Source organism: Aphelocoma coerulescens, chromosome 9 (assembly GCF_041296385.1).
Source record: "Aphelocoma coerulescens isolate FSJ_1873_10779 chromosome 9, UR_Acoe_1.0, whole genome shotgun sequence".
NCBI lineage: Eukaryota > Metazoa > Chordata > Aves > Passeriformes > Corvidae > Aphelocoma > Aphelocoma coerulescens.
In genome coordinates, this window is record NC_091023.1 from 4,544,522 (window position 1) to 4,565,020 (window position 20,499).

Sequence of the window (20,499 nt, forward strand, 5' to 3'; positions counted from 1 at the left end):
TTTTGTGGCAGTGTGGTCAGGCTTTGTCTACCTTTGACAGTATAGATGAAATGTCCACAGATTTTCCACTCTGGACCTATTGCATTTTTAGTTCTCTGAATTTTCATTTAAGAAGCTGGTTTAAGGAAAGAAAGAAAAAGCTGTGTAGTGCAGTTGGCATGCTGGAGGGAAGGGATGGCATCCAGAGGAACCTGGACAGGCTGCAGAGGTGGGCCTGTGCAAACCTCATGAAGTTCAGCGAGGCCAGGTGCAAGGTGCTGCACCTGGGTCAGGGCAACCCCAAGCATGTTTACAAGCTGGGTGGAGAATGGACTGAGAGCAGCCCTGAGGAGGAGGAAATGGGGGTGTTGGTGGGTGAGAAGCTGGACACGACCCAGCAGTGTGTGCCTGCAGCTCAGAAAGCCACCATGTCCTGGTCTGCATCAGGAGAAGTGTGGCCAGCAGCTCAGGGCAGTGATTCTCCCCAGCCACGGCAGGCAGCTGGAAGAAGAGGATCTTTGAGGTCCCTTCCATCCCAAGCCATTCTGTGATACAACTGTCACTTAATGAGTACATGGCTAAGGATGAGTTCTGTCCTCATTTCAATCTAACTAGCTACAGGAGTTTAGTGCAGCCTGGATGTGATAGCATTTTGTGCAGGATTTTTAAGTGTATTTACTAGCAATATTGTTCTGTCAAGATTCTATTAGTCCTGTTACAAACACATTATCAAGTTTGCATAATAAAATTAGTTGTGCCTGCATGGAAACTGGTATGAAATTGAACCATACTGTAGCATATCTTGAGGTCTTGGAGAATTCCATACATTCTAGTAATGAATTTCATAAGCATTCATTCTTGAAAGTTGTGTTTAATGTCTGTCTGGCCTTGGCCAAATCAAAGGCAGACCTTAGTCTTGCCTGTTTAAGCTAAAAGATCTCTGGGGAAGAGAATATAAACCATTCTCTGCATGTGCTTTTGAGGCTGCTTGAAATTCTCTTTGATGCAAGTTTTAGCCTGGTCTCGAGGGTCTGCCTTCTGACTAGTTCAAAACCAGCTTTGCTGCTTTTTTGAGGTTTTATGATAAAGTGAGGGAAAATCTGTTAGATTTTAGGTTATAGAGTCTGTGCTAAGGAACTTAAAATTGTGGCACAAAAGCAGGGATGCTTCAGAAGTATGAGGCTGGGTGACCACAAGTCCTTTGGACCTTGGCTGTAACAGAATATTCTAGAAAAATATCTTCTGCTACCTCATACCATGATATTTGAGAAGTACTAAAATAGGTGGATGGGGTTTTAGAATTTTGAAATAGTTTCAGTGTCAAAATGTCTGATACAATGCTCTGGGAGTTGGTGAGACCTTGGGGATGAGTTTTCATGGGACTTTCTGTGACACATCTGGTTTAGTCATACTGACTTACACATGGGAATTATTTTCTCTTTATCCAACTTAGAAGTGCAATTCTCTTTTAAAAAGATTTATCTTGAGTCTTGGCACTCAAGAGGCTTATACAGGTTGGAACTGATCTGTGTGGAGGAAGTCCTTAGTGTTGCTCTTCCTGACCTGCTTTTGGGTGACAATTCCTGTAGCTGGAATTTTGGTTTCTGAGTCCAAGTTCAGCCCATTGATTTCTTGAAAGTAGCTATTTTATAAGCCAGTGGCTTGTGTCATAGCCTGAAAAGAATATTTTGGAGAGGTTTTTTTAGGAAAGGTCTATTTTACATCTGCCTTTCACCCTTCTGTCCCTGGGGCCTGCTATTTGATTTCCCAGGGGCAGTGTCTCAAGTGTATGGTATTCAATGTTTGCATTGCTTCAAGAATTTTATATTGGAAACTGTAAAGAAACACTTTGGTTGATCCACGGAGATGAGAGAAGTAAGGACAAGAACTAAAAATTATTCTATGCCTGTGTATAACATCTCTTGCTGCTTTAAGTAATCAGATGGAATAAATTAAATTATGTGGGTTTTTGTGAAAACTTAGCTGTCTTCAAATACAAAACTCCTCTTTAATTAATGTGTTCAGAGCCTTTGTCAGTGTGGAAATCCTTTGTCAATGTGGAATGAGTATTTAGTTGGTTATGAATTTATATTGAAGAAGAGAAAATGCAATGTTTTATCTGTGTGTCTGCTTCAGCTTAATTTGAGACCTCAGAGCTCTTACTTCCATTTGGAGATATTTTAATGTTGAAACTTTCTGTCATAAGAACAACTTATAAAAAGCCCCATCTGAACAATTCATACCATGTCTTCATATGTGGTATTCTCTGCAGATACAGTTGCTTTTGAGAAGGGGAGAGAGATATATTCCCTGTTTCCCAGCTGAAGGAAACAACGGTCTCTCTGGAACAAATCAGTGGTTCAAGGCTGAAATTGCTTGAAGATGATGCCTAATACTTTGTTAACATCCTCTGGTTTGGGGCTCTTATACCTAAAACCAAGAAGGTCACAATGAAAATAAACCAGGTTCCACATCTGGCTTTTCCTTCAGAAAACTTCTCTCATGGTTATGTGAGTGAGCTGCCCACCATTAACAAGTTGCTGACGTTTGTTTTTTTTTATGCTCAACCGAGTGTGAAGTGACAGTCTCTATTTTCTGCTCTCCTTTAACAAATAAGCTGCTTACATCTGGAACTGGAGTCTGTTGCTATAGAAGATGCTTTCTGCATATTTTCCTCCACAGAAAATGGATGCTACATAAGCCAGTGGCTCTGGGCTGCTCCTTCTCATAAACAGAGTGCAGATGAAACGCACCTTTTCAGAGTCTGGGGTAAATTTTGTGCAAAATTTTCATAAATTCAGCAAAGAAAGGACCTGCCTTGTGGACTGAGACAGATTGCTGGATGCTTTGAACTCTTTGACCTCTGCCATTGTGAACTGAGAGTAGAGGAAATGGCATTGGTAACTCAGTACATTAGAGTACTGAGCCCTCCCTACATAGACATCACTTGTGTTCACTGCAAGAAAATTCACTATCTCTGCAGGGGATTCACTTATTCATGCTTGGAGAGGAGCAGAAGAGGAAGGGAGGGAGTTAAAACAGTTCAGTGTGTACAGAAATCAATGGAAAGATTCACATTAACTTCAATGGATTTTGGATTTGGAGCTTAAACTCTACTGTATGGTCTCATCAATAAAAGACCTTCTGTTTTTCTACTTAAGCAAAAGTTCTTGAAGACTGAACTGAACTTTCCCCTCAAGGTGCTTGCACTGTAGATTTATTACAGCTGCATTAAAGCAGCCATTTCTGTGCTTTTAATGCATTAACAGGCTGCCAGTTGAATAAGATTGTATGTTTGGGTGGAAAAGAAATCTAGAGACGTGCTACAGATAGTGCTTGGAATGGTAATGAGAATGGCAGCTCATTAGGATTAGCAATGCAAAAAAGGTTCCAGTTAATGAACAATGAAAACATTTTGGCAGTTGCAGGGTTGATTATTGCAAGGCTGTTCATGCTGCTATAATTTAAGCATCTAACGTGACTGTCCATTATCAGCTCAGATTTTGAGAGGTTTATTATTCCATCAAAACATTAATTCTGTGCTGAGAGTTGGCATGGAAGACAGGCAAGCGACTGAGTTGCATTATATGTGCTATTTGTATATTTGATAGAGACTGTAAATGAAGCAGGAGCCAAGTTTGTTAGGCCCAAATTAAAATGCCTGTTATCTTATTCTTATTAGAAGGGCTTGAGAGAGACTGCATGGGCAGGAGCAGATGATGCTGCTGGAAAGGGTCCCATTCAGTTCATGGGCAAGCATGACAGCTCCAGCCTGCCCCCACTGTCCCAAGGCCTGGCTATTGGAGATGAACCTTTCTGAGCACCAGCTGTGGTAAAGTGGCTCTGACTGAATTTGCTTTTGATGTAGAACAGTAGAATTTTACTGCTACTGAAGATGGGGAAGTTTGACTTCGCTCTTCCCATGGAAGACAAGTGCTTTGCCCCTGATATTAGGGAAAGGCCAGTTAGCACTGGGCTAACCTTCATAGGAAAGTTGCTCAGGAGAAGAGCAGGGGATAACAGGAGAGATAGGGAGAGTAACTGCTGACTTACGGTGTCTTTGCAGGGTAGTGCAAACCGAGGTTCCAGTCTGACTGAAAGGCACAGGCTTCAGGCTATTTGCTTTTCTGGGCTTCTTATTACTTTGGTTTTAATCTGATGTGAAACCAAAACCACTTCTGATTTCTCAGTCAGCTCTAGTCAAAGCTGGTTTCTCAGTGTTGGCAACTATTGTTGGAAATCCCTAACAGAGTAAAAATGACCACAAGTACCCAAAAGTAATGTTTTGTTAATAATCCAGGGATTGTTCTGTGGGACTGGAAAGATCTTGAATTTGGAGGGAAGATTTCCCTTGACTTCTATTTTCCACTCTGATTATTTAAAAAATATATTTACTTCCATCTAAATTGCACATCTTCTGTCTAATGGGGCTTCCACCCAGCAACCCCCAGTGCCTGGCTCCCCTCTGTAGCAGATGGTGTGAGTAACCTGGCCCAGTTTCACCATCAGTGAGCAGCAGAAGGTGCTGCCAGGTCGTTGGATGCTGTGGATGCCTTGTGGTGGTTACAGTTTAGCTGTAGAAAATTATGCTCCCTGGCAATTAAGTAGCACAGTTGGTATTAAGAAAATGTGAATATTATTGTCTAGAAAATGGTATAGGGCTCTAATCAGTGTGATTTTCCTATTGCTGTGAAATTATCTGTGGAAAATATCAGCTCAACCCGGTTCTTTGGTAAACTGTGTGCATTATTCCATGGGATGGTTAAGTCTGGGCAGAGGACCTGCTTTCCCTCTGGTGTGGAGGGGCTTGATTGCTACCTCACCTGTTCTGCCATACTAATTACTATGGAGTGGGTTACTTTATAATCACATTTTGGGTTAGAGTTGGCAGCATTGTCACTAGATGTAAGACAGGTTTGATGTGGTTTGTGATGTTATGGTTTTGGACCAAGGAGATGGTCCAGCAGTGGGCTGGGTCCCTTCTCATGCTGATGTTGATGGGAATTTCGGACACTAACTTTTTGCAGGATCTTAACCACTCTTGTAAATTAACGGGCACCAAGAAAAAGGTGCAGCCAGAGCGTATTCATTAGGGTCTGTGAAAGTAACAGTTTTGCAATACATACATCCTGAAACTCTTTTTGACTATTATTATTATTATTATTATTATTATTGTTAGTATTACTATTATTCAGGCTGCATTTAACCCATAGTTTCTTTGGGCTGAGGCCTTTCTACAAAATATTGTCCTGATGTAGATGGTTCGTAGCAGTCTGCAACAGTGGCTCACAAGCATATAGATGCACCAACACAGAAGGAGTCTGCAGGTCCTCTGACCCCCTGCTCCCTCTCTGCCTGCCACAAAGGCCTCCCACAGGAATTTTGGCCCATGCTCCTTCCTTCCCTTCTGCCAACCATTCTCATCTCTCTTTGATGGCAGACTGGAGAGAATCCTTGCAGGGCCAGAAGGTTTGGCTTTAGCTCTGTCAGGGGTGAAAATGGGGATCACTAGTGGTATGGACAGGCTGTCTTTGTCCTGCTTCCTCCATGATGTGGAGGAGGTAACTGAGATGCAGAGAGGGAAGGAGCTGAGGTGGAAAAGACAGATTACAGATAGAAAGGAGAGCACATAGGAACTGTGAAGACCGTATCCAGTAGCTTGGAAGTTGTTTGCCTCTAGCCCAGAGGAAGTGACATGTCAAAAGCTTCCCTCCATTGGAAAAGCCAGGGTGAGCAGCCAGCTTTCCTGCTCGAGCCCCCAGTTCAGCCCTCAGGCTGCTAGGTGCTGCTGGCTCCCAGTTGCATGTTGTTATTCTCACTTCCCGGCCACGCAGCAGCTGAAACAATCTAGTGAGCTTCAAGTAGCTGCCAAGTCACCTGACCTGTGGATTGCATGTAGCTGGTCATGACTCCTGGCCTGGTCAAACCCTGGTTTAACTCCTTTCATTTCATGGTTGCATGTGACAAGGGGAGCTCTGTGTCTGTCATGGCCCTACAGACACTTTCTCAGCTACCAAAGTAATTAAAAAATACCAGCCAAATGGGTTCTGCTTCCCCAAACTTAGGAACTCAAACCATGAGCTAAAAACTTCAGCAATTCCAGAGAGGAAACACTGCAGTGGTGTCATAGTAAACACCAATTCCAATTAAAACACCTGAATTTATAATGAAAGCTTCTAAAAAAAGTTTAAAAATATTTTTGGGCACAGCTTCTGCACAAAAGGTCCTGTTCCACAAGAGTCTGCCAACTACTACAGAGCTACTCAGGGTTTCAAGTGTTACTCCAGATAGTGCCTGGGCCAGCAGGGCAGGGGTTGGAGCTCTACAGCAAATTCTTGCCATCAGGCAGCCAGGACATAAGGGTTGGGAAAAGAAAAAAAAGAAAAAAAACCACAACAAACCCCAAAGCCCCACTGGCCACATCTCCTGAGAGTCAGAGAACTTGTAAAATATCATCTTTGTCTGCCCTGATGCCCACTCCTGATGGGAGGTTCAGAATAAGGCATGGGGGATGTGGAAAGAAGAATTTAACAAACCTAAACCACAAAACTTGTCTTGGACTTTCGAGCGTTTTGCAATTTTGGTCCCAGAAAGTCGTGTAAGTTTCATGAAACTTCCATGGAATTTAAATCAAACACTTAAGCTGTAATTTTTAGCCCTCTCTCTATTTAGGCAGTAACTGCCTTTTGTATTCACTGCCTGAATTCCACAGTTACGAACAAATCCTTCACATGGATAATTTTGGGGTTACTCTAGTGTTTGACTCTTCAAAGAGGCTAGATGGTACCAAAGTGAATTAAAGTGAGAGCTAGGTGTGCTCTGCCAGGCAAATTACTCTTACAACTTCTGCTCCTTTTCTAGGAGAACCACACAGTCTTCCAGCAAAATTGGTTTAAATTAGCGCAATTACAGTTGTTTGCAAGAAATGAAGGGCTGGAGTAACCCCAGGCTGTGAGAGGGCTGCCCTGTGCTCTGCTGGGGGATGCAGTACACTGAAGCAAAGACAACTTGCTCCTGCCAAGGCCACAGTGCTCTGCAGGTGTTTGCTTTCCATTGAGCCATGCCTGCCCATGTATCTTGCAGCCACACGAGCACTTGGAAGCCCAGTCAGGTGCATCTCAGACTCACTAGTCAAGGCTCTGCATTAGTTACCTGTGCCTGTAGAGCTGATCCTTCTGGCCTGGTTCATGTCCAACAGGCTGTAAGGCACAGCAGTGAGCCTGACTTGGCTGCCCCTGACATGGCAATGCAGCTCCTGGGACTGTGAAGACATTTCTCGTGATTATAAATTGCTTATCAGGATGAATTCCTATTTTAATTGTGTTTTAATACAAGACACAGAAGAATTTCCTAGGGGCACAACTAGCTCTTCGTTCCCATACAGAAGCATGTAAAGGTGGTGCAGTGATTTGCAGCAACATCTTGAGTCGGTGCCTTCAGGCACGAAAACTTGTTTCTTGGGGTTGTTCTCTCAGCTGAGAGACAGCAAAACAGATTAGATGACCACAGCATAAAAGCTGAGTTGTGCTGTGATGGTCCCAGGACTGCTGCAAGTGAGAAAGTAGGGTTAAGCATCTCGCAGGTGGGGATTTGGAGTGATGTAGTGGCAAGCAGGCTGCTTGCCAGGGATATTGGGCTGCTGAAGGGTAAAGCTGCTCCAAACTGTCATGAAACACTTGCAAGTGGGAAATTTCCCTGACCATTTTTCCTCAATTCATTAGTGCCTGCTCAGCCTGTCCCCACAAGCATAGTTAATTCCTGAGCAGCTGCAGCTGGCAGGGTTGAACAAGCAGTTTCAGCCCAGGTACACAGTTTACCAATTCCCAGTGCTTGTCCTGGAACAAGGCAGGTACTTTACACAAGACTTACCTACTTCACACAAGACCTTTGGCTGAATACTGTCTGCTGCACCTAAGGGTGTGCCTTGTGTGGATGGTTTTCTCACTTCTTGCTAACCTTTCTGACAGGACTGACCTGCACAGGAGAAGTTCCTAAAGGGGCTTCTTGCTGCTGTAGCTCCTCTGTAGCTCAGTGATTTTGCAGCAGAGTACAAGCTACTGAGTCCAGGTCTGATCACTGCTGTACAAAGCAGAGCAGCTTTTGAGGTGCAAAGGCAGCCCAAGTTAAGGACAGGACAAGGTGTGGCTGGGGCTGCTACAGTCTGGTAGGATGTTTTCACCAGAGAGGCTGTCTCCCCTGTGAAAGCACCACGCCTATTCCATGGTGACAGCACAGCTACTCTGCAAAAAGCTATTGCCACATCTCAGGGAGTTAAATATTCTCCCAGATGGCTTACTAAGTTGTTGTGATATCCTGGGTGATTCCCTTAATATCTTCTGTGACAGAACTACACATTTGCAAACTGTTTGGCAGAAGGTGACATTTGACTCTCTCCCAAAGCTTTTCACAGCAGTGACAGGAGCAAAAGATAGGCCCCCCAATTTATCCTTGTCAAAAAAATAACTCTGGAACTCATTGACAGACGTGTTGTGTAAGGAGGCACTGTTTTTAGAGTTGCTTTCTAAAATTGAACTTGTGGTCACATTTCCTGAACCAGCATTTCAATGCCTAGTGCTGTTCTAGAAAAGCTATATATCAGCACAGCATACTGCTGACCATTCAGAACACCCTGTACATCAGAAGAACACATTATGACTACTTATCTCAAGTCAGAGCACTGCCAGTGGGAATAACTGTGTGATAAAAAGCATTCCAAGCTCAAGGTTATGTGGTTACCTGGGGCACAGGGAGGAAGAGTGACATGCACAGACACATTTTAGATCATATCCTGCCTCGGAGCCTTGATGATTTTTATAGACCAGACAAAGATATTTTGAAAATAGAAGGTATCACACAGCACAAGACAGCCAGTGTCAGGTGTGTATTCTGTGGCAGCACTGGAAAAAACAGCTTCTTATAGCTCACTGTGTCAGAAGCAACTCTATTCTCTCTGTTTCCATGAAGTCATTTTTATCAAAAGCCCAGTTCCTGCTCTGGGTCTTGCACATGCAGATTGTGGTCCATAAAGTGAGTGTGCTGTGCATAACCCAGTATTTACTCAGTCTGCCTTGCTTTCAAACCAGGGAAATAATCGCTGGAGCAAGAGTTTACCTAATGGACATGGATTTAGGCTTGCTGCATGATTTCAGGCCTTAAAACTGGATGTGGGTTTATTTGTATGGTTTTTTCCTCTGAAAGCTTGGTTCTCCTGTCTGATAGATGTTCTTCATGTGAAGGGATGGGTAGGAGAGAGGTGGAAGCTTAGGCCAGTGAGTACAGCCTCATTCAGTTGCTATGTTCAGGTCAGAATAGCTTCTGATCCAGAGGTGTACGTGCATGGGTATATCCTGCCTGTAATCAGGGTTTTCCAGTTTTACTGGCAATCTTGAAATAAACCTCTTGGGAATCTGAGCCACTTCAGCTCATTATGTTCTTTTGTTCTTTATGCTATTTGTGGCAGTTTGGGGTTTTTCCAGCCATTATTTACAGTAGGCTTCTGCAAGCTCTGGGTGAATTTTTAAAATGCCTTTGAAGATCATGATAAATTGAAAAATACACAAGGGGAGAGTTCCACCTTGTTGGACCAGAGCTTTCATAATGACCAGGGAGGCCTAGTCCGGGGGGCAGTTGCATCTGCTTGCGTGCTGGGAGCTGTATGTGGAGGGGCAGAGATTTAGAAATGTAGCAGCTGCTTATCTGCCTTTGGCATTTCTGAGCTACTGGAGTTCCTTGAGGAAAGGGAATACAGCCTCCACCAGGAAGGAGGTTTGTGCTTCCCAGTCGTGTTCTTAACTTACCTGAATTCACTTCTTCGGATTTATATTGGGTTAGGATTTTGCTTCACCCATTATGTCTTCTTTTTAGGGATGCCAGCTCCGGGGATTGGAAATAACAAAATACAGAAGCTGTTAACTTTTTGAGGCACATCGGGGGTGGAGGGGCAGTTGTCAGAGAAGCTGTACTGAAGCAGAGACCTTGGAGCACTTCTAGCTGAGGAAATCTAGAGGCTTTTGGGAGCTGCTTTCAACATCCACATGTCAGCTGTGGGAGATTTTTATTGTGCAGTGAAGTGAATTTGAGTTTGCTGATTGTGTTTGCAGTAGCTGCTGCACTCTGGCTAAAGGAAGCACTACTGAGACATCAGCGTGTGTACCAAACATCGTGCACAATCAGTGGTTGGTTTGGGCTTTTATCGATGAGCCTGGTTTTATATTTACATTTGGACATATTGGAAGGTTCCTCTATATCCTGTGGGTGGGGAATAAAAAAATTTCTCATTGAGTGTCTTAGTAATTGTGTAAATAATTTAGCATAACTGTATGGCATCATAGAATACTCTCCACAAATAGGTACTGAGTTTCAGGGGATCCAGCTATACGTTACCCTCTTCTGCAAAGTATTTGTATACCTTACAAGAAGGTATACAAATTGACTTCACAGGAGCTACTAATAGATTAATACTCAGTGCATAAAAAGTGGCATTCATCTTTGAAATTAATCCAGCTTTGATTGTGATCTTCTCTTAATATATTTCTAAAAGCAAAAATTAATTGGATAGCATAAGTATTCAACAAACCAGCTGATTGAACTTAATCTTCCACTGTCCTTATTAATAAAAAAGCAAATTTTAATTTGTAATTAAGTCTCACTGAAAATCTGACTCTTCATTTGAAGAAATGTGATATGTGGAGGCAGAGATAAAGTAACCATTTCCTGGTCAAATCCAAATTTCCCCCTGGAGCAGCCTGCTGTCCTTCATCCTTTATACAGAGACCAGGCACTGAACTTCTTTCTTCAGGGCCCATGCTCAAAGCTGTGCCATATGATTTACCTCTGTCAGAGGACATGTGGCAGGAAACAGTCCTTGTACTGAAAAGATTGCTAGAACACTGCATAAAAGGGAATAGACAGAAATGTACAGGCTTTTTAAAGAACCTGGTTCACGTTAATAACTTGAATGGTCATTTAGGCTCTGATTGGTCCAGGAACCTGGAAAGCTTTCCAGCATGCAAGGACTGAGCCTAAACTGAGCTCCATGAAATGCCTCCATTCACCAAGTTATCCTTTCAAGTGACAGGGTGCTCTATACAATAGATAGTATTGCTAACCTTGGGAATAGCTCACGGACTTAACTCCCAGCTAACGTATATCTGTTGTGTTCTATAATGTATGTGAGGAACAAAAGCAGTCAGCACATAATGGGACCAAGAGAAATGCACTAGGAATTCCAAATCTGATATATGTGTTGTAGAGAGAGCATAAAACCTACTCACCAGACACTGACCTTCTCACCACAGTATATGAGTAGTAGATCTTGCGCTCTCCATAGATGCTGGGAGTCCAAACTGAATTGAGATGTACTGATACTGGCCCAGCAAGACAATTGTTCGCTCATTCTCTGTAACCCTTTGTCATAATGTATGAAGAACATTCTTTTCCATTGCTGCTAATAATGTACAGCACAATGGGCAGGGAATGGGCTGGCAGAAACCCCAGCAAGTTGCAGTTGGAAATGATGGTGCATCAGGCAAAGGCATCCAGTGATGTTGCTGGAGTTCACCTTTGTCCAGTGTGATATATTTGACTGCAGTCAGTCAGGAATTTAGCAAGCAGCATCTATGACTCCTCTGTGGGCTGCATCGAAACCAGCAATGTTCCTGGAAGCTGAAAAATGAATCATTATTTTCCATGGTTCCTATTTTATAGCTCTACGGAGTCTTTCCTTAGTCACAAAGGGCTGTTTTATATAGGAGTCCTTTACAGTTCATTAGATGGTTAAGATGAAGTTATGCAATGTCTAGAGTTTAAAAACTTAGAGATTTGGGAGTGCTGAGAGCAGGAGGTGGCAGTTTGGTATGAACTCAACAAGGAGCTTTAATGAAATTAGCAAAGACAACACAGTATTGAATTAGCCTATGAAACTTGTTGCCCAGGGAGCTGTAGAAGTTGGGAGTCCTGGAGAGCAGCCATGGATGTGGATTTGGGAGTACAGTCACTGTTGTAGTGTTAATTTTTTCAAGAGGGCTATTAAGCTACAGACCTGGGATTTTAATGGTTGTATGAGAACCAGTGAAAGCAAAAGATTCCTCATCTTCTAGTTGAAATTTCTTACATTTTCTTCAGAGGATTCCAACAAGGCCTCTGAAACCTTTAGGTGTAATGTAGTTGGGCAGTGCTGTATCTAATGTGCATGTGTTGTTTTATATTTGTCCTGTGAGAAGCTCTTATTTTTCCTGAAAATTTAAGACTTTTTTATCATTTCACCCGATTTTTTTTCCTACTTTATTGACAACCTACTGCAGTTCCAATGGAGTATCACAAGGCAGTGAACATGAAGTATACTTTTTCCAGTATCCATAAGTACTGGGTTTGGGAGCTGAGAAGGCAGTGCAAGCCAGCAGTTTGTTTCAACTTCCCACTAGATTTAATGGTATAAGTTAATTATTTTTTCCTTTTTTTTTCCATTCAGAAATATTTCCACATCTCAAAGTTAGGGGAAATTTGGATCAGCTTTAGTGATCGCTTTAATGGTTTGTCCTGAAAGTCTGTATTTTTTCAGGAGCAAAACATTAAGTGTCTCTAAGACATTTGTGTTTGCCAGACTGTGTTGCTACTTGCAGTGGCTACTGCTTTTGGTTTTTGGCAATGGAAAGAACTACTACTACTTGTATTTTTTTAAGAAAGAACTAATAGGTTTAATAGGTACTCAGGAAAATATTTTTGTAGGGGCCACACATGAAAAAACTTGCAGAAATCACTAAAAAGTACTTTAGAATACATTTTTCTTTGTTAGTGAGGCTGCCTTGGCCAGATATTTGTAGTGATAGGAATGATGGAGCTTGGATGTTGGAATAGTGAATAAGCCTAATATTGTATAAAGTTCGAATTTGGCAGTTATTCTGCAGTACATCTATAATCCAAACACATTTGGGTTGGATCTTAGTGGATCAGGTTTTGTGGATCTTCTTTTGAGATTTTGGCTTTTAGTTTTGATTCAAAACAGGGCACTGAATTCTGTTTTTACAGGTCTCTACAATATGTTTAGAGTGGAGTGTGTCAGGTGATGATCTGCTCTTTTAAGTGCTTAAGTGAGTTTAAAATAATAAAAATTCCCACTTTTGTGGTGATTGCCCCATCCCAGTGAGAACTGTGTGGAAATCTGAGCCCCCCTAGAACTAACTACAGTGAAGCAGACTGGGAGTAGTGCTTGGGAGATCCAGCAAAACCACAGAACTTGTGCAAACCTTTACATGGAAGTTCTGCCTTCAGCATCTTTGCCCTTTCAGCCTGTATGTAGCTCTGGTGTGTGATACTGAAAGTGCTCATTTTGGGACCAAATCGAGAGCAGCAACTGTCAGCCCCTTGTATTGCAAAAACTCATTCTAATTTGCTTTAAGATGTGCTGCTCCTTCTACTGAACTCTCCTATTGCTAGCACATGCAGTGCTTGTTCTGAATGCCTCTGGCTCAGGACTGTCTGCTCTTGAAGGTGTGTTTGAATGCAGTGGGCACCACATTGGTGTTTCCTGCAGGATGGTCTGTGGTCGTGGAGCTTTGCTGTAACAGCCTTTAGAGCACTGACCTGGTGGGGAGTATGTCAAAGCCTCACAAATATCTCCAGTTATTTCTCCTGCATTAGTGTCATCCCCCCATTATTTCTCCTGCATTTTCTAGGAAGAACATGATTGATTTCTTGAGATCCCATGCAGTATTTGTGCAGAGTTACATAACAGGCTCCACATGTGGTTTGCCCCAAGGCAGGCAGCTTGGGTTTCTCCAGTTCCCTGCCCTGGATGCTGGGAACTGCTAGCCAAAAGCTGGCCTGTATTGCATCCTCTTCCTAACCCCCCTTGGGATCACCTCCCTGGGGTGTATCAGCTGTACGGTCACAGAAGGTTCTCCTTCGGGAATAGCTTGCCCAATTTGTATTGTTAAAACTTAATGAGTTCACGGGATTGACTCTGCTGCAATTATTTCTTGGTGATGTATAACAAGTAGCTGTTCTTACAGGCTTATAAAATGTTCCAGAGCTCCATTAATTTGCCCTTCATTAGCTGTGTAATTTTGCTAATGACCCGAGATATTTAGAGGCATTGTCCTATGAGAATTATGAGTTTCACTGTGAGGTCTCATAGAAGTGCTGCACACACAGCTCCAGCCTGTCTTACTACCAGAAATATGTTCTGCCCTGTTGCATCTAATTGTATTTTTTACTTTTGAACTGAAGTAGTCATGTCCTATTGATAAATGAATAATTATTTCATATATGAAATTACACATTTAATGGAAGTTTGCTTTGTTAGAGTGTTAAATGATTAAATTTGTTAATTGTGTAATGTTACTGGATATTATGATTCATTTAACCATTAGCAGTTTTCCACTGCATTGACTTTTAAATTCTTATGTAGTGCAATATACATTCTTGTTGCCTTTTCATCAAGTGTTAATAATAACGGAAAATAAAGGTTAGAGTCTGGAATGGAAAGTATCCCAACCGTGAAAATTGAAAGAAAAATGATATGTGTCACTGGAGACCACTGGAGTTGGTAAGGTGGTGGCTGAGGAGCATGTGGTATCTTAAATAGTCGGAGAAGGGGACTTTCTCATTTTCACAGTATAAAATAGCAAAAAGAACAGGGGAATTTGTAAAGAAGTGGCATGAGGGACAATGGCTGTAGTTCCTACTTTACTCTGTCTGAACAGCTCTCAGTGTCCATCAGCCCTGAAGACTCATGGGATTTCCTTCCTGTGATAGAAGAGGAGGAGAACCTTCATGAGGCCTGGACTCTGCTATCCTCAAGAGTGTATGTCCTTTAATTTGCTTGGAGAAAGGACAATTGGTGTCTCTAATTAATAGGGTGTGATGGAGAAAGGGAGTCCTGTGGCCTGTGTCATTGGGCTGGTGTGTGTTGAGGGATGAGCAGGATGGCTCCTTCAGCCTTGCCCACTGCTGCTACCCGGGAACATGGCTGTTTTCTCAGCTTTTCTGGAGTGAAAGCAGCAGCTGAACCACAGGGGCTGAATAAGTAGCAAAATCACAGAATCACAGAATGGTCTGAGTCGGAAGGGACATTAAAGGTCATCTCATTCCACTCCCCTGCCATGGGCAGGGACACCTTCCACTATCCCAGGTTGCTCCAAGCCCCATCCAGCCTGGCCTTGGACACTCCCAGGGATTCAGGGTGGTCCACAGCTTCTCCGGGAACCCTGTGCCAGGGCCTCACCACGCTCACAGGGAAGGATTTGTTTCCTAATATCCAATCTAAACCTTCTCTCCATCAATGTGAAGCCATTCCCCCTTGTCCTGTCACTACATGCCCTTGTAAATAGCCTCTCTCCATGTTTTTTGTCAGCTCCCTTCAGATACTGGAAGGCCCAACTAGGTCACCCCGAAGCCTTCTCTTCTCCAGGCTGAACAATCCCCTCTCCCAGGCTTTCCTCCCAGCAGAGCTGCTCCATTCCTCTGATCATCCTGGTGCCTCCTCTGGACTGGCTCCAAAGGTCCCTGTCCTTGCTGTGCTGGGGACCGCGGCTCTGGATGCAGCTCTGCAGGCGGGATCCATCCCGGGGGCAGCGGGGCCTAGGCCCAGCCCCTTCTCTGGAAGTGGGGGGCCGCACGTGACCAGGGAAGTGTGAGGGGTGGGCAGCAGAACTGGAGAGAAATGCTGCATTTGTGTCCTGCAGCAACCACTCATTGGACCATGCTTTCAGTATTCCCCCTGTCTGCAGCTTGTACCTCTAAGAAGCTGACTGGCCTCTGTGTTTTGGGTACAAGATGAAGGTTTCCAGAAGGGTTACCTTTACTGATATTGAAGTAAATTACCTTCCATAGATCAAGCAGATCAGGCAACATAATATCACTGTTAGTCTAAAGTTGAAACAATCCCTAGGAAAGCCAGAAAAGCTTCAGAAACTGACTTTAACACTATCTTTGAAAGCAAAGTCGTTTTTCTTCAAGATTATCATCACCATTTAGATGCTGTACATTGTAGTTGGATAAAGAGGGAATTTGGCAGATGAGCTTTTGCCTCTGGAGCCTCCAGATGACTGGAACGAGCTTCCCTTTCAGCTTAAATCAGCAAACAGCATAATCTCCTTTAAGCCTGGGGTTTAAATGGCTGTTTGAAGGAGGATTGTGGAAAATCTATTTCCACAATAGTAATATGGTTACTGGAGCTAAAGAGAATGTGTTGTTTTCATGAGATTTTTGGATGGCCCTGTAGTGTGCATTAAATTATTGCAAGAATGATGCAGTTGATGGTTTTCACTTAATCTTTAGATATATGTCGCTATTTCCCTTAATCTTTAGGTATCTATCTATCTATCTATAGATAGATATCAGGCTCTTTGGTAAAGCTGAAAGCAGCTCTTAGTTCTTGGACATTGTTTTCACTGCAGTAAACAAAGTAGCTGTCAATACCCAGGGCAGTCCCTCATGCTGGCTGTAGGAAAGGTGCTTGTGTTTGTTGTGTCCATCAAGAGTCAGTTAAAGGTCCCTCTCCTGACATGTAATGCCAGTGTGGGGGAGTCGTTGATCCAAGCCAACAGCAGCAACCTTTCCTCCACCTGTGTGCTGGCTGTAGCATTTGTACCTCAGGCAGTGTCCTTACTGCTGTTCCTGCTTGGAGTATGTATGCCTGGTGACAAATGCCTTTCCACTCTGGCTGGTGCAGTTTGAAGTCCTGACTTTTATGAAATCAAGTCCAGAGTATGCTGCACTTGTCCCTGTCCAGCTCAGTGGAGACTAGGAGCCTTGAGCCTTCTCCATTTCTTTGGGCATAGTGTTCCTGAAAAAAAAGCAAATTTGTGGGCTTTGGTGACAGAGTTACCTTGTTGAGAGATTAATTATGTGTGAATATTTATTAGGAGTATGAGTAAAGAACTTTCCTGCAAAGCTGCAGGCAACACTCAAATATCTGAGCTAAATCACAGGTTTCTGCAAATAAAACACTACATGTGCCTTTGCTAGAGGAGCTGACAGTGGTTCTGCCAGGAAATAAATACCAAAAGCATATTTCTCGCTAGATTTTCCTATCTTTATTGCATTTGTTTTCAACGTATTGGAGTATTTGTGAGCTATTCCTCCTTCTTTTCTGCCTTCCCCCATGTGAAGGTTGAAGGCAGAAGCTGGAACTACCTTTTATAATTTTCCAAGGGAAGGAGTAGCAATTAATGTTGAAATTATATAATTATCAATGGGAGAAGAAGATTATTTTAAAACAAATGCTATTTCACTCATGCTCTCGCAAGCACCAAGATGCATGTGTCTGAGTGGACAGGCCAGCATCCAGGCTGTAAGGCAGGTTTCCCGTGTGGATTCCTCAAAACAAAGAAGAGGATAAGCTATGCTGGCTCCCTAGTCCTTATTATGTACCCTGCAACCTTCCTAAGGTTGATTAAGCATGTGCCAGTTTTGAATGTGCCTGGATTGTACCCCTCAGGAGGTCACAGTAGCTGTGATCCTTTTGTGTATTGTGTCCCCCTTCTCTCCATTGTTAGGTTTTATTTATTTTCCTATCTAGGTGTTGAGTCATCTCTCCCCCTACTCTGTGTCTTCCCAGCACTGTCTCTTCATGGGGTTTGTTTCTATTTCAATATCCTTTATTTTCCTTATCTGGGTTGTGTTGGATCCTGACCTGCTGTCAGCACCTGACACCTTGTATCCCTGTTCCTGCTGTTCCTTATGGTGCTGCCACACCCACACCTTCCATTTGCTCCCCATTCATGCTGCTCTCAACATTGTCATTAGCTATTTCTACAAAGTGGCCATGTGAGTTCATTCTGTACCATCACACCATGCTGTGCATTCCTGCATTCCCCTGCAGTCTGCTGTGCGAGTATGGCAAGTTGCATGAGCACTTAATTTATTTATCCTTTCATATTTCAAATAATTAAGTGAATTGCTGGCACTGCACAGATAATATCTGTAGATCTTAACAACTGATCATGTATGGTTATGGTAATCTGGAGAAAATGCAAATGAACTATGAAAACTGCTTCGTCTATAAATAAAACCATTTAGCTTCAAAGCACTATTGCCATGGAAATTCTTCACCGATAAAGTATGGGAGTGAGGCTTTTCTCATTTAGATTTCCTGAGCTTTTTTATTTTATGCTGACAAGATGCCAGAGGGAAAAGAGCTATAAACTCAGTATTGCATATTTAAAAGATGGTATTTTATTTCATCTTCATTCCAAATCTTTCCATTTACAGTATGCAGCCATGAACTGAAATTTATAACAAATGAGGAAAAAGGGATAGGAAATACTGTTGCCAAGCTAAACCTGGTGCTTACTGAAAACTTTTGACTTTGTTTGGAGGTGGCTTCCATCCTATATTTGTAAATACTCTTCTAATCAATATTTCTCAAAGGCATTCAGAAAGCTTTCTCTGAACCACACACAAGATGAAGAGCCTCTAAGGATATCTGAGAGAAAACACACTTAACTGATCCATGAGGTGGTGCACATTAAATCCAATCTCCACGAATGTAAGATTCAGTGTGTGCCTGTCTTGCTAGGATTTGCTTTCTGCTGGAGCTCTGGGTAGGACTGAGTTCCCTGTGACATCAGCCTCACTGCTGTTGCACTGAGGAGGTAGAAGGAGCTGGTTAGAAGCTATCTTGGATATTTCTGTGCAGCTTCATAGCAACCTGAGTCTCCTGTGCCTTGTGCCTGGTAATCCCTGCATAGTAGAGTTAGCAATTATCACCTGGTTTTGCTTTTCTGAACCTATAATTCTGCTATTACTACTGTATATTTTTTTTATGGCAGTTGTGTCTAGGTAAGGTAAGGGTATATTACCGTATTTCTGGTGGGTTATTCAAAGCAGTTTATAGAGTTTCTTCTGACAAAGTTTATGTTAAATTATGTTGTGCTGGACTGGATATAAAGTTGGCATAAAATCACCCATTATTTTCTTTTTGTATGTGAGTTGGCAGAAGGTGAACCAAACCATACCAATGCAGTGCTTTGCTTCTCTGCCTACCATGCTTTTTGATTTCATAGCAATTATCTGTAACTGCATATACCCTCTCCTAGAATGACAATTTGATATTGAGGTCTCTAGATCCTACCAGACTTTGGTTTCTGAATCAAACACAGAGGCTGCTGGATGAAGGACTAATATGGAGCTATGAAATGTTGTATCACACCTTTTATCCTGTGTCTCTCTGTGGAAACTTCTTACACAGCTGCACAATCTTCAAATAGATCTGGATGTAGAGTGGTGCAGTGATACGAATGGAAGCCATCTAACAGCCTATTGCAAGGTATGGAGAAAGAGCTTTGTTCAATTTCCATTTTTTAGCATACATTAAAAACAATCAGGCAAACCAGCCCATCAGTGTTACTGGGAGAAGCCTGGTGTCTTTATGAGTTAGTGATCAATGGTCAGGATAACGCTTCCCTTTATTGATCATAGACTGCTACATTCAATTAAAATGAGAAGTAATTTAATGGAATTAAATTCAACTCACTGGGGGCGACCAAGCGTGCCGTGCACATTGTGAATGTCACCCAAAGGAAAACTTCACTCTGGTAATGCATCCATTGACCATCCGCCTGCTCACAGCAGGAGCTGGCTGAGTGCCCTCTGCTGCCTCTGTGCACACACAGATTGCTGGTCCCTGTGGCCTCTGCTCAGCGCTGGAGGAGTGCAGTTACCTGCTGAATGTGCACCTTATTTTATCTCCCCATGGCAATGGGAAGAGGTGTTACCTACTTTGGTGAAGTGCATCACTGTCCTGTCATGAGGCCCTCTCCAAATCTGTGCTTCAAACAGCAAGCGCCCTTGGCTTTTGGATCACTCAGAGTAGGAAGGCAGCACAGATCCCCAGGGCTCCTTAGCAGAACTGAAGAGTCAATTTGCAGTCAAAAGTGCAGGTTCCCTTGAGAAGGTCATGTCTGACAATTCAAAGGAGAAAGCTTTGTTGATAAGACAGCAGACTTTAGAAGTATCAAAGCGTTCAAAATGGACCGTTCGACTTGACACACAAAGCAGGGAGCGTTTGGCTCCTCTGTGATCCTGGGAGCTCTGGATGCTTTCAACACACCCCTTTTGGCTGGCTTTGCCTCTCCTCAGCAGATGGTGTTACACGTTCTTTCAGCCCCCCTCAGCCAGACATAGAGAGGCGCTTGGTTTACTGGTGAGCCACAAGGTTATTTCACTCTGACAATGCGATTTCTTTTTCTCACCTGCAGAAATCAAAGTATTCCCATACCTATCACTTAGCAGTTACTCCTCAGAACAGTTTGTTTCCTTTTCAAGTGGAAATCTACAGATTTGTCACCCTTTGAGGATTAGATGAGTGATCACCAGCCTCTTGCCAGAAGCACAGACAGCTTTGGCTCTGTGCTTGGCTGTGCTGTGCAGCAGTAAATTAGACCACCACTATCTTTTGTGGGGAAATGCCAATATGACTCCTCTGGTGTCCCCAGTTGCCCCAGGAGGGAAAATCATCAAAGCCAGATTTTTCTTTTCTCATTTTTCCTGGTAAGATGAATTGCAATAGTGAATTGT

At 42.9% G+C, this 20,499-nt stretch overlaps 1 protein-coding gene across 14 annotated transcripts in view; it reads left to right on the top strand.

The window, feature by feature from the left end:
• FAM168B (family with sequence similarity 168 member B) overlaps window positions 1-20,499 on the top strand; it is a 528,280-nt gene that overhangs the window by 133,803 nt on the left and 373,978 nt on the right. The window lies entirely within an intron of this gene.